A 15910-nucleotide genomic window follows, 5' to 3' on the forward strand; every position below is an offset into this window, starting at 1 on the left:
TTGTGTCCTTATCTCTTTTTCCTCTTTGTTTTTTGGCCAAGACAATATCCTTGAATATTTGGTCAAGTATATATGCCAGCAGCCCAAAGTGGCACATCTTCAACTGTTCTGAAAAAAGATATGGATTTGTAGACATATTCAGAGGCTAGTTATTTGACATGGGGACGTAAGATAATTCCAGAATTTACATGGGTTAGTCAGTTATTTTATTGTCGCCTGAATCTGAAGTTTTTTAGGGTTTTTTCCTCCCTCCAAATGATATTGTTTTTGGACAAACACCAGGGTCATGCGGTAATTTAAATTCTGAGTTTAAATTTCAGGAATTAATCCAAAAGTAGTTTTGGAAATCTTTTTTGACCACTGCTAAGTGCTGTATGGTTGCTTTGCATGGTAATGTGTATATTTTGATACAATGGAGGCTTTTATGCCAGAAATGTTTGAAATTATTCACATTAATAGTTGTGCCGCCTCTCTACCACAGTTAGTTGGAACTCTTACAATGATAAAAAGAAGCCAAATGTGCAAACTGTTGAAATGGTCCATTAAAATTGCATTTATTTTATATAGTATATGGTATTTTGCTTATAGGACTGTAAGATAATCATACTCGCCGTCGCGTTTAACATGCTGTGTGACTGAAAACATAAATGGCAAAATTCCAGGGTTGTAGGAACTCGCTCATCCCCCATGAATTGCATACATTCTTATTCCAATACGTTTTATCATTAATCAGTTTCATTTTACAGACGCCACTCTTGGTGTCCATATAGAGCTTATGACAACAACTGATGAAAAATGAGCAAATTCCTCAACGTAAATATTGTTTTTGAGCTTTATTAATTGCACTGACAGTTGTGGGGAATCACAAAGGACCTTTTAAAAGATTTTCATTTTTCTTTCATCTCATTCTGAGATGAGTCAGAGAGCCATGATCAGCGTGCTCCATTTATGTCAGTATAATTCAAAATATTAAACAAACACTGTACACTCTTCAATATACTAATACCACTAAAAGGACTTGTACAAAATCAACTTTGGAAAATGACCTTGGGCAAATAAAGACAAGGAGATATTTATTCTTTCATCAACTCTGACTTGACCTTCATATCTATGAAAAGGCTCTGGTCTGTGTTTGGTCTTAAAGCCACGTTCCCCCTTTAGAGCTTATAGATCTTCCTCTCTTGTATTCATACTTTTTATGTGTCTGACTTCCACAGACTGAGTGAAGAAAAGACTTCCATGTAAAATAGGTTTCCACCTATTATGTAATCATCATGAACATGTGTTTAACAGCCAGTGTGAAGTTTTCCGGAAACAAACTCAAGAACACAGTTGTTTTGGCCGGATTTGGTTTGAAATGACGTCACACCTGTTCGCTCTTCAATTTTGTTTTTGAATATTAAACTTCAGTGCTTAACATATCATGCCTTGTTTGTGCCGATTTCTCAAATCATGCAACTTATGGAAATGTTGTTTCTTCTCAAAGCGACTGAACAGTTTTTACTTGGCAGATTATAACATGGGTGGAAAAAGATGTATTGGAGGAACTCGAGACTAAGGTAGGAAACCAAGAACCGGTTCCTCTTCAGCATGGCCAGTGAAGTCCGATTCTCGAGCAAATGACTCTTAGTGACTTGGAAAAACAAGCAGTGAAATCGGATTCCCAAGCTACTGGCCGCATCCGAAATCGCATACTAAGTACGTTGGAATTCAAAGTACGTGGATGACCTATTTTTTTGTGAGATTCTGAAGTGTGCATAAAATGGACACTTAACTATCCCATGAGGCCACGGGAGAGGATTTATGAATGGAAGTGAAGCGATGCAACTGACATTGCTAGGTCACATGATAATGACAACATGGCGGATGTAGTAGCCTACATCAAGATTATATTCATGCTATACACATTCGTACTACATACAGAATTGCATTTCTTTTTGCAGAATTGCATTGCATTTTACAATTATTTATTAAAATGAATTGTTAGGGAACATGAATTGTTTAATTCCTTCCCCAAGTCTGGTATCTTATACAGTATGTACAGAGCACTTTTGTTTTTGCTGTTTTTGCAGCTTCCTCGTCGTCGTCTTGTTTAAATGTCATTAAGGAATTCAATAAAACCAAAGTAAAATGAGAAAGAACGGGAAAAGGCGGCGGTTGCCGGTTAGTCTCTTGTTTGCTCCTTCAGGAATGCTGACTTTTTGCTTGCCAGTGAAAGACAATGAAGCCTCCTGTGAGTGCTGCTAATGCTAGTCACACGGTTCAGCTGACATCTGGTCTGCATTATATCACAGGCAGGGGGCACTGAGTTTCACTACGGCTCCTGTAGACAACACAACATCTCAACTGTATCGCCCACCGTGAGATCCTATTTATCCAAATTTGTTTTTGTCCAGACTCTATTGTGTGGTTTCAAACTTGATGCTGCTACAAATTGCTGATGGATATCTGACTCCATTTGATTTCTGTTTGTGTAAAGAGAAAAATGTCTGAGGCTTTTTTTGTGTGTTTTGTTATGGTTTTTCTTAAATTGCTTTTATTAAAAATGGAAATATGATTTTAGACACTAATGCGTAGTGCATTTAAACACAGGTGCACACATTGCTCAACAGACATAGTTGTAGAATTATGGAGCCTTCTCACGAATGTGAAATGCACAGAATCTGTCATTACTATTTCTCACAGTTTTACATTACATGTATAATGTGTGTCTTCAGGGATAGTGATGGTGGTGATCTATTAGTCTTGTTTACTGCAATATATTTTACAGGTATGACATTTGATTTCAAAGCATTGAAGTGTGAAACTGTTTTTCCAGTGGTCGATATGTAATTGGCTGGATTTGCTGAATGAATATTTGAATGAATAAATATACCATTTTCTGGTCAATCTTGGGTATTTTCCATTGTAAAAGATTTGTTTCTAATGATATTGCAAGAGAAGGTAGCACATTTTTCCAGCTCTGTCTACTAGCAAAAGTAACAGCAGAAAATTAAAAACATGTTTTCCTAGCATTTTGCCAAGAATTGTGAAAACTTGTTAACAATAAATAAACATAACAAGATGACAAGGCAATGGCAGTAATTATATCCAGTTAAAAATTCTCATTCTATTAAAAAGTTACTTTCACCACTTGAAAATTAGTTCAATGTCATTTTAATGTAAAAACTAAATTTGATTATATGGATGGCCATGTCTCATGACTAAACAAAATTCAAGGAATGTATGCCCGTGGATATTCATGATACATTAATTTTCAACCGGATATGAAACAAAAATAACCTTTCAGGACATTTTAGTATTTTTTTGCCTCTTGATAGTTAATCTATTTACTCATCATTACTTTTTATATGCGTGAAAGCAGAAATAGAGGATCCTTTTGTGTGCCTCTGACACTTTATGGGTTTTGTGTGTGCGTGTATGTGCAGCTGAAATATTAGATGTAAAGAAAAGAAAAAAAATCAGTCTAATGGTAACAGAGTCCAGATGTGTTGTATTAATGGCAGTGTGATATTCAGGTTGTGCCCGTAGGCATCTATAAACTAAGTTTCTTCTTACACAAGTTTACAGTTGCTCCAATCATTCTTTTTATGACAGCTTTTCTCCTGTTCTTGGTTGTCACTTGGATGAACTCCTGTGAAACAAATTTTTACCTCATTACTCAGACAGCCTACATTTGTTGGCTCAAAAGTTGGTCTAAAACGTCCAAAGTCCAAATCCAACCCATTTTTTCAGGGGCCTTGGAGACTAATCACTCAGTGTTCCGCAGAGTGCCCTTTTTTCAGGGGCTATACAGACACCTTACAAATCTCTACAGACAGCAGCTGAGGCAAACAGACCGTGTAATATAAAGGAGTGGAGGGCCTCAGCCTATAGGGACTAAATTGGTGTCACCAGGTCATAATGTTATTAGCTAGGATAGTAATTCAGTGAGACTGATTATATTAGACACAGGACATGGTGCCCTGGCAACATCTCAAGCCCCTGACAATACCCACATTGAGTGAGGAGCATGTTAACCCCAGGCAGAAAACAAGCAAAAGGGACGTGCTTGCAGGTTGGATATAAAAATCAGTATTGTTCTTTGCTAGTTTTATATATAAAAGTAGAGTGTGTGTGTGTGTACAGTATATATATATATATATATATATATATATATATATATATATATAGCGTTTGGGACTTTTGATATTTTATTCACTTATTTTCAGCACACCACAATATATTTAATTTGAGTCATACTTATGGGGAAAGAAACATAAACGTGTATGATGTATTATTATTATACTTTATATTATAAGTATAAAGTATAATATTATATAAACATTACTGTTCAAAATGTTGGGGTCAGTAAGATTATTTTTATTTTTTATTCAACATGGGCACATTAAAAAAATATTTTGTAGCACAACTGTTTTCAACATTGATAATAAGAAATGTTTCTTAAGCATCAAATCAGCATATTAGAATTATTTATGAAGGATCATTTGACACTGAAGAGTGGTGTAATGTTAAATTTAATATTAAACTGTTAAAATATTAATATAGAAAAACAGTTAATTGTGATAATATTTCACAATATGACTGTTTTTGCTGTTATTTTGATCAAATAAATGCAGCCTTGGTGAGACTAAAAAACTTTAAAAAACATTAAAAATGGCTATATATATATATATACACAAGAAAAAAATGTATGTAAAATGTTTTTGGTCACACTTTAGGGTACAATTTTTATTTTTAACTAACTATTAACTACGACTATTGCCTCAATAAACTCTTAATTACTGCTTATTAATAGTGAGTGGTTAAGTTTAGGTATTGGGTAGGATTAATGGACGTAGAATATGGTCGTGCAGAAAAAAGGCATTAATATGTGCTTTATAAGTACTTATAAACAGCCAATATACTAGTAGTATGCACTCTAATAAGCCAGTGGTTCCCAAACCTGTCCTGAAGGCCCCCCAACACTGCATGTTTTCTTTGTCTTCCTAATCAAACACACCTGATTCAACTCATCAGCTCATTAACCCATGTGATAATGAGCTGATGAGTTGAATCTGGTGTGTTTGATTAGGGAGACAAAGAAAACGTGCAGTGTTGGGTGTCCTTCAGGACAGGTTTGGGAACCACTGTAATAAGCAACTAGTTAATAGTGAGAATTGGACCCTAAACTGTAGTGTTAGCTACCATGTTTTTTAAATTAAGAAACCATTAATTTTAGCGAAGTCCCTGTTCAAGCTAGCTGTCTTGACACCTTTAGGCAGAGAAGAGAAAAATGAGAAGCAGTCGTTGTTAAGACGCAGTCTGCATGTGTTCACTCCTACCAACAAATGAAGCTGAAAAACACAGACAGAGATTCAATAAGGTACCAGAACCTTGCAAAGATGCTTCGGATTGTGCAGTTCTCTCGCAATTCACAGGTTCTTGGTTTCATAGCATAAGTGGTGTAAAAGAAGTCTAAGGATGCTTTTACAGACGCCTAAACTGTTATTTTATAGCAATAAACGTTCTCAATATCACAGCTTGAGCTTTACTAAGTGCTGCCACAGAATAACACCTTTTAGCCCAGTTTCATAGACAAGGCTTAAGCCGAGTCCCAGACTAAAATGCATGTTTGAGCTGTCTTAACACATACGGATCTTAAAATGTTAGTGGCATTGTTTGGTCTCAAGATGCACACCAGTAATGTTTATAAAAGCTACTTAAATGGCCAAATTTAACAAAGGCCTATATACTCTCTATAAGCTCTGTCTGTGAAACCAGGCCTTTATCTTAAAAAAGAATGTAACTTACTGTACACAATCTCTTGAATAGCTTCTGTTGGAATGGTTGTTGATTTGTGGCACGTCTGCTCAATTGTGAATAGAGATTACACCGAATTGTTTGTCTTTGTGTCTCTTTGTTGACTGGGCTTTAGATAACCGTTACTGGGAGTTTCTGTTTTGTGCTTCACTTATTGATTTATGCACTCAGTCAAAAGTGAATTATGTCTGTGAAAACCACAGTCTTCCTATCGTCCTCTCTCAATTTTACTCTTGCCTCCATAAATCTCACAGCACTATACATTTAGATATTTTGGCAATTGTTCATTGGCGCTGCATTTCGAATGGATAACAGCAGGCTCATAGATGTATTGCCACAGCTCACAAATGCTGATTCAAGATTGCATCCTGCCCATGATTAAAAGTGCCTTCCTAAAGGCCATATGTTATGTAAGAGCAGATAAGTGACATTTCAGAGGGGAGACTTAAAGCAAAGGCCTGCTGGGAACAGTTCATGGAGTGACTGCTCTTAAACATCATCAAGGAGAGAAAACCAATGGATGCAAAGGTCTCTGTGTGTGTTACTCTAATTTATACTGACACTGTTTTGAAACAATTGCCAGTCCATTTTTACTGTATTTTTTTTTTTACATCTAAATCCTGGGTCTCTTTCAAAAAGGTGAGGCCCCATTCACACAGAAGTTTTTGCATTTCACTGCACCCATTTTTCATTGTTTTTATATGTCAACATACGCTTGACTGACATGTTTGACCGTTGCTTTCAGGTTTAGCAGCATCTCGCGCATGAGCGCTTGGTTCAAATGCATATCTAGACCTTGTGTTTTTGGTCATTACACTGTCATGTGTTTTTAAATAAAAACACTGTGATGAGGTTCAAGGGTTGGAAGGAAGAAGACAGGGTCGGCATGACTGGGACTCGTATGTTTTATTGGGATAAATTCAAAATAACAACAAACAAAAGTTGCGCACACAGCGCATTCACCGTAGCCTCGCTACAGCACAGGCAAAAGTTCATAGACAGGCTCTGTCTCTCTTTCCTCCAGTAATCACGCACGAGTCCTCAGTCTTTCTTTCTCTCCCCACTCTCTTTCCACTGCGGCTTATATCCGGTCTCTCCACGCTAATTACAGCAACAAGACACAGGTGTTCGTCATTTGCACTTTACCTACTTACGCACCACTCGTCTCCTTTCTCTCTCTCACGCCAGAGCCATAGAGAGAAAGAGTTGCGACACTCTTTGATGTCGCCGCTATGGCTGTCACGTGGTTCATGTAAGCCCCAATAGTTCTAAAACATACGCTGGCTGTCATGTTCTTCTATGGGACAGACAGCAGCGATTGCATTATTGAACGGTAAATATAAAATAAAACACACCCCAAGTACTTTTTCAGCTGTTATTGCATTTTGTTAATGTCAGTTTTGCATTTGGAGACAAGTTTTAGGCTATATTTTTGGAGGGAAAAGCTTGTTCATGTTCGCATGGGTAGTAGCACTGGCTTTAGCGGCTGTAACTTAACTTTTCCATATCATTCATCTGATGATGGACGTCTCTCGTGATATTTATTTTAGCACAACTGGGCTGTATTAGGCTATTGATTCACGTGATTTTGCGTATAAATTTTGATTCAGCCATTAGCCTACCTTCGTGATCACGCAAAGAGCTCTGCCGTGGCGGTCCGTTCAGAGTTCGCTCAAGCTAGCTCACTTCTTCTGATGAAAGTGGCCACCCCAGGACCACAACGTGAAACATTATCATGTTAAGACTAAGAATATTATTTTAATATTAAGCCATACACATTATCAAAACTATAACAGATTAAAAACGAATTTAAGCATTGCTGATACAAATGAAGGTTTTCAAATAAACTATTTTTATTAAACAATGACAGACAACAAAAATGTGTGCTTGTGTGAACAAGAAAAGCAAAAACCAGGGGCAGGTGATCCATGAAACAGACAGGACTGGTGATGGCCATAACAATCCTAGAGGTCCAGCATTGTTCTCACAAGCCGCTTCACTCAAGACAATAAAACATAATGAAAAGTTAGTATATCCCAAAAAATTAAATTGAATAAAAGTTGCTATAAAGGTGGCAGCGATGCATTACCGAACTCTTAACTGACGAAGTCGCGCTAGCTAACTAGCTAAGTTAGCAGGCAGTGCTTGAAAATTGGTTGAAACAACTAACATAAAATATAAATAATTACGCTGTGCATGTACAAATGAAGACCAGTATAAGCATCGCAAAGGGCCTCTGAAACAAAATAGACAGTTGACAATTCAAAAGAGGTCGATATTTCAACATCTTAACTCTAGAACAACTCGACACGCAGTAATGTAAGTGAATGGGGTCCAACGCCAAAATGACAGTGTTTAGAACTATTCCGCTCTTCAAATCCCGGAAGTGGGCGGTTAAAAGCGCCGCCATTATTTACAACGGAGGTCTATGGGAGTGTCGCAACTCTTTCTCTTTATGGCTCTGTCTCACGCTACAGACCTTGCTTAACCACGCCCCCCTCGCCACAAACACAGGGTGTTTCTCAATATGCGTTCTTCAGCGATCTTGCGTCCTTGTGTTCTCGTTTTACGTCATCATAACCGTCGAAGTTCAGACCCAATTCTCAAGAACGCAAGTACAGAGGACGCATGAAAGAACCCGGATGTGTTCTTGATACCGAGGATGCATCGAATGCAGACTTGAGCTAGTACTCGCCTGGTGTCCCAGAAGTCATTGCGGCCGATTCCGAGTTCGTTCTTCCAAGGAAGCTTGGCAAGACCGGTCTCCACGAGAACACAAGTCCGTTCTCTGCGTTCTTGGAATTGAGAAACTGCCACATTCTTTGTGGATGACCCCATAATGGTGTTGAACTATAGGGGCTGTTTACACACAACACATTTTTGTATTTTATTGCACTGCTTTTCTAATTGTTTTAATAACCCCCCAGAGCCGTGTGGAGTTCTTTTATAATGGATGGATGCATTTTTTTGAGCTTCAAACTGATAGTTGCAATTCACTGCCATTATAAAGCTCGGAAGTGTAAGGGTGTTTATTAATATAACTCCAACTGTATTCGTCTGAAAGAACAAAGTCATAGATGGCTTGAGGGTGAGTAAATCATGGGGTAATTTTCATTTTAAATTGAACTACTCCTTTAAGTCCGTCGAGGTCAGATGTCCGCGAGTGAAAACATTTACATGGAAGAGCTGCTTAATAGTGCAAAAAATGAAGTGCAATCCTAATTGAAAGCAACACGGACACTGCTTTTTCATGTTTAATACTGTAAAGCTGTTTGGTTTAAAATAATTTATTGTATAAAGGGCTATATAAATAAATGTGACTTTACTTTAATGGAGTGCCGAATTTCAGATCTCATGCAAACAAACATGCTTTCTTCACTGCTGTTTTTGTTATTGTGAGGAAAGCGCACAGCACAAATTTACATATTGATCTAAACGGCGTCATCAGCAGCGTGGTCCGAGTCAAGATGTTCACTCATAGTATAGGTGCAAAGTTATTTCGAACTTCTTTTTTACCCCTAAACAAAGACCGAAAAAGAAATTCAGTATGAGTTTATCGTGGCCTTAAAGGTGGTATCGGTGATTTCAGGCCCAAAAATATATATATTTTTTTTTCCATACGATCCGCTAGCTGCCCACCCCATAAGCATGCCGTCAAAAAAACGCGTCTCTGTAGGCAGCCTAGGCTCTGAGATCTGCACACAAAAACAAATGGTTTAGCCAAACAATCAAAACCAAAACAAATAGTGTTCCAACCAATCACCGACAGGGGGAGGGTGTTGTGAGGTTTTGTGCTTGTGCATGGCTGCACGCGAAGTCAGAGCTGAAGAAAAAGCTGGCTCAAAACGTCACAACACCCTCCCCCTGTCGGTGATTGGTTGGAACACTATTTGTTTTGGTTTTGATTGTTTGGCTAAACCATTTGTTTTTGTGTGCAGATCTCAGAGCCTAGGCTGCCTACAGAGACGCGTTTTTTTGACGGCATGCTTATGGGGCAGGCAGCTAGCGGATTGTTAGGAAAGATTAGATGAATGTGATAAAAATATTTTTGGGCCTGAAATCACTGATACCACCTTTAAGGGGTCGTGTTTTTGTATTTTACTGTTCCGCTTTTCCCCTGGTTTTTATATGTAAACGTGCTCAGTCAAACGCTAAGTTAAAAGAAGGTCAACTTTCAAAAAAACAACCCTAGACATTGTTTTTTTTTTTTAATTCCAACGCCTTTCTTTGTGTGTTTTTAAACATAAAAACATTCTATGTAAAGGGCACATAATGGGACAGTTCACCCAAAAATGAACATTCTGTCTTCATTTGCTCACATTCATAACTTCAAACTTCTATGACATTATTTGTTCTGTGGAACACAAAAGAAAATATTGTAAATAATTAACTTGTTTTTGTCCGTCCAGTAAATTTCAAAACACACCACTGACGGAAAGAAAAACTCAACAAAACCTTTATATAAAGCTATCATGTGGCCCACTTTTATGGTATTTTATAGAGCTTTCTCAATCCGTTTTCAATCCGTTCCTTTTCACTTTTATCATATGGAGCTGTCAGTATATTTTCAATATTCACCTTTCGTGTTCCACACAGGAAACGATTTGGAACAACATGAGGGCGAGTAAACAAAAAGACAATATTTGAGTGAACTGTTCCTTTAACAGCAGACTTTCTGATCACATGGTTACTCATAAACTCTTTCTGACTTATTAAGGTTGTCCTCCCACGTGAGTCATACCATTGGTAAAGCATTTGGCAGTCAAACGGCCCATAGATGATTAACTGTGTGCGTCATTACCTTTTGAAAACATCACCAATAAGGTGAACTTTCCAGCTTACATCAGCGGCAGCCCAGCATGGAGCCAGCCTCATCAATAGATCTTGCATTAATTGTTAAATGACGACCAGCTTGTACTTTTGATGCTAGATAACACACACCCATATCATTAGAACATCACTAATGTATTGAATCATCAATCACGCTCTAGAGACCTTGCCAGGGCATGGAGCTAGCTTGAATCCAAATGTGCTGCCACTTCTCTCTCCCTCTGTAGTATGTGGTGTTTTCATTATTTATCAAGAAGCTAACGAGTGTGATGCTTTTTAAGTCTTTTCTACAAAGACAGCTCAGGGCCTTTGGTTCAGCTCAAAAGAAACCTAGAGATGAGCGTACTGAGCAATGCATCACCCTTTATCATTTTAGAAGATGGAGTTCACATTGATCTCATAAAGAGAACACACTCTCAGAAAAAAAGGTACAAAAGCTGTCACTGGGGGCAGTACTCTTTCGAAAGGTACATCTTTGTACCTAAAAAGAGCATATTAGTACCTCAAAGGTACATATTGGTGCCAAAAGTGTATTAGTAACTAAATGGTACATATTAGAACCCTTTTAAATGGTCCCAGGCACAGCTGTTGTACCTTTCTCTCTGAGAGTGCATTGGCAAGTCTAAAAATGGAAGGTTTTAATTGACACGACCATCTACTGACTGCAAACTGGCTGGATCCTTTGCTGAGGTTGAGCTTGTTAATTTTTTATGTCAACCTGTCATTGTTAACTTCAATCAGGAAATCCTGTACTGAGCTCCTGAACAACATTAATTCTTCATAAAATATTCTTTGGACTTACTTTCACAGCATTGGCAAAGGGAGATTTTGTTAAGAGCTCTATGGCATAATTTTCTTCTTAAAGCTTTAGGACGGGTGTAGCTGATTCTACAATTTATTATGCAAAATCCGCATCATTCACATTTCTCTCCAGGCTTTTATTGCAATTTTAAACGTTTTTATGTGTAATTACTTTGTACATCTTTACCTCTGCATACACGTATTTCTTGTGGGATTGCTCATCCAATCATTAAGATGAAGGATGAAAGGCTTTTGAAATGCCAGAGGAATGATAGGGTGGAGTGGAGTATTCGTAACCCTAATCCCATGTCAAACTGAACAGTGTATAGATTCATTGGTAGAATATAACCAAGCCTGATAGCAACTCAGTCGAGAGCACTTAGTTTATTTCTGCTGTTCTGAGAATAATTACTTTTTTGTTGACCTTTTATAAATCATATATTTTTTTGTCTGTTTTATCCATGTACCTTGGAAACCCATAAACCCTTTTAGCTCTTTAAGTGGCAGCAATGGGAGCAAAAAATAACGTAATAGCATCTGTTTGGCATGGTTAGGGATAACAACTGTTGGTTTTCTGTTTCAGAGATTCAATGTTTGCATCAAGTGACCATCCAAATGCCAAATTAACCCCAAAATGTTTCCTTTTACCGCTTACGTGAACGTTTCCTTAGTATAGAGCCTGATCCAATAATGCAATGACCCATCAAGTTCATCAGTTCACAGCCAATCATTTAGGGCAAAAACCTTTTAATTGGATAATTGTTTTTTCGCCATTTTCCTTTTGTTATCCTCTTGCGTGTCAGATCAAGCCTCCAGGCAGGAGGCTAATGCAGGCTAATGAAAAGGAAAAGTGGCATCAGGGTAGATACAACAATCAAGGCCCTCGGCCAGCCAATGAATCTCTAAGCAACCGGTATTGATTCTGCACGTAAGCTCATGTTTATCAGGGTTGCTTAGGGGGAGATCATGCCTTTGGAATTAGTGCACAGAGGTTTCCAATTAGTGGTTCCGCCTGGCTGGTCTGGGACTCGGCTCCCGAAGTTTCTGGGCTAATCAGAGCTCACTAATGCTGAAGAGACCTGCATTTCTGTAAAATAAGGTAGATTGACAGATACCGTAGAAGCTAGTAGTGGTGAATGAAGGTGCATGGTTCACCCACAATTTTTATGAATTTATGAGAATTACAGTAGTGTCAGTACTACATTAAACTACTATATAATGTATAATAATGCAGTGGGGGAATATTTGTGGGTCCGGACAGTGCCAAATGTCTTATGTTACCAGTAAAAAGTGGCCAACATTATTTTAAATATATCTAGTCAGTGACGCAGTGCAAGCATATTCGTCTAAAATAATTCTGTATTTTAATTCTGGTGTCACCATTGTCCTGTGCATTGGGTTACCAACATCAAGTCCAAGCATTCATTTACACCCCCAATGTAAAACCAAATTTTGCATTTTAATCAACAGTACATTTTTTGTTAACCTTTTACCATATGTCTTGGAGTATCGCAATAATATCGTTTCGTGAGTTCAGTTTCGTGATATATATCTAAATCGTGACTTTATGGGTATCATTACACCCCTACTACAGCTATTGTTAAACACAAGTAAAATAAAATGACTCAATTATTCTATTAAACATTTGTATAATAAATATTAGATTTGTCTATTTATTATTATTATGCTAAAATATTGAAAGATGAGCATTTTTTTTTTGTAATCAGTTTAAAATCTTTTAGATCTAATGCATTGTACTCATCCTCTTCCTAATTGCTGCATTTTGTTACAATAATTGTCAGATGATTGCACTTCCTTATTGTTGTTCAGCTAAGATAAACTTCTGCATTAAATCCGTAAAAGTGGAGAAAGAAAACGTAAAGTTTTATGTTTGCTCAGGTGCTACTTGGAGCTCGCCCAGTCCAAGAGAAATCCGAGGAACTTTCTTCTCTCATCAGGGCCGTAGAAGGTGAAAAGGGTCACGAGTTGAACATTCTGACAGCACATCGTGTGTTTTGACAGGGCCAAGTAATGAAGCATGGTGTGACGGAAGACCTTTTTTCCCCTGTCTCTCTCAATCGTCCTCTCTCTCTTTCCCAGATGCTGGCTGGGGTCTCTCTAGTTCCTGTTATTTATGTCATCTGCAAGGACATTCCAGCTGTGCTGAGTCCTACAGTGCCTCAAAATCTCTCGTTCCAGAATGCCTGATTGAGTTCTTTGCGTAAACTTGAAACTAAGAAAAGCCACTGTTGTGTGATAACTTTAAAGCACCAAGGGGGGAAAATGATGAATGACTTGTACAAATGGAGATGTAGGATTTATGGCTGTGAAACATTTTGCAGTGTAGCTTTTTTTATTTAGGCTTTTTATAGGAAGACCTCAAAGTTTTCAGTCTTTTTCTGATGCAGACCCCTTTTATAACCTTTTTGTTACACAAATATATTATTTGGCTTTGTAAGACATATAATATAGTGCACAAATTGTATAAACTTTAATTGCTTTAGTGTTTTTTGCTTGTCAGCCTGTTGTCACTAACTGTCATTGTATAGGGAAGATTAAGAATTAAAGGAGAACTCGGCAACTCTAGCGAACTCTAGTCACTTCTTCGCTGATTTTCCCTTTTGTTGTCGCATGTTTTCCCCACGAGCTCCCCCTACAGCTGTGGTGGGGCGTATATTTCACAACACAGTCGTAAAAAACTCACTTGCGGCGGCCTCCTCCCCCTCTCTACCGCTGCTCATGTGCGTTTGTTTTGATCGGAGCAAGCCAACTGTATCGCGTGGAGCTATGTCTACTGAGGTGGGTAATCTGGTAATACATCATAAATGCGTGTGTGTTTATGTCGAATTGCCGTAAAGCAATTTGTGTTTCGCGCTCGTTCTCGTTCTCGCTTTCGCTTCTCACGAGACTTCCAATTTCTATCTTGCCGGGACGGTAGTGAACAAGTTGCAAGGTTGGTTTTCCGCCTGGGAACGCTGGGGGGAGCGGGGAAAGTCACCAATATCACCAGAACAGGTTGTTTAACCATCCAAATGATTTCTAGACAGTTTTATTAAGTTAAAAAAGCTACCAAGTTCTCCTTTAAGAAGGTGTCCTTCAGAAGGAAATAACAGCAAACTAATTTAAAATGACATTAGGGTTACATTGACAGAATCTTCATTTTAGGTTGAATTATTACTTTAAAGATGAATTGTGAAATTTCTGCATTACCAAACAGAATTGCAAAAAAAAAAAAAAAAAACGATTATGTTTCCTGCCATTTGTCACATTGGTCAGATATACTGATAGATAGCCTCGCCCCAAATTCAATCCATGCTTATTTACATTGCTTCTTGCACGTTTCTTTCAAAGTGACATGTCCAGTGACCAAGATGAACGTGAATCTGGCAACTTTGTATTATTTTTGTGTTGTAGACCTATGTACGGACATTGAAACGGTCGGTAAGTAGCGCTTAAAGGTTAATGCTCCGTCGTCTTAATGTACCCCCAACGCTAAACCTAACCTACAGTGTCAGCAAATGTAGATTAAAAAACCCATTCACTAAAGCAACCATGTAGAAGTCTTTGAGCTGTTCACGGGACACATACCCGAGCGCTTTGCGAGCTACCATGCAAGTTTACTATGTCAGAAAAGCCATATAGGCCTATGGAGCTAGTTATGTAAACATCAAAATGTATATTCCAAATCATGCATTAAGTGTTTTGAGGTCATAACATAGTGTTGTGCAATGAACAACACAAAAATAAGTATTTATTAATGGATAATCTGCTCCTGCAACCATAATTTGTGTGAAAGGGAATGAAAGTTGTTGGTGTTTTATTGCCACAAGTGTTCATTTAAGCTAGAAATTGCATGTTTTGCACAAGGTAGAAGCATGTTTTTCCAGTGGGTCTGTGCTGCCCAAAATTTATGTGTTGGGTTACACTATAAGGTGTCCTTGTTACAGTGTAATTATACAATTTATTAAGTACAAAGTAATAGTAATTAACTATACATACTATATAATTAGGGTTAGGGTTAAGATTAGTTGCATGTAATACATAATTGATTGTTATTACTACAGTCAATGTAAAATGTGTAACAGGGACACTGTAAAATAAAATGTTACCGCAAATTGTTTATGCTTTTGTTAACGTGTAAGGCTGGACAGAATGCTTTAACAAACAAAGCAATGTTTTTGATAGCGCCACAGAGCCAAGTTTTTTTTTCTGTTTACTGTTTTTGGGGAAATCTACAAATCTACAAATTCTCATATTAAGGATAGGACAACATATTTGAAACTAAAAAATTATACAATTTACCTTTTACCACGAAAAATCTTATGGATAACATCTGATAATTGAATATTTGTGCCTGCTTGCTTTTAGTGTTTCAGTCTGAACCAATAAAGATATACAGGGAGAGACAGACAGGGATTCAGGGAGAGTCTGATTTATATCATGCACTAAATATGATCATTGTTCCACGGTTATTCCA

Source organism: Scardinius erythrophthalmus, assembly GCF_964197995.2.
Source record: "Scardinius erythrophthalmus genome assembly, chromosome: 19".
NCBI lineage: Eukaryota > Metazoa > Chordata > Actinopteri > Cypriniformes > Leuciscidae > Scardinius > Scardinius erythrophthalmus.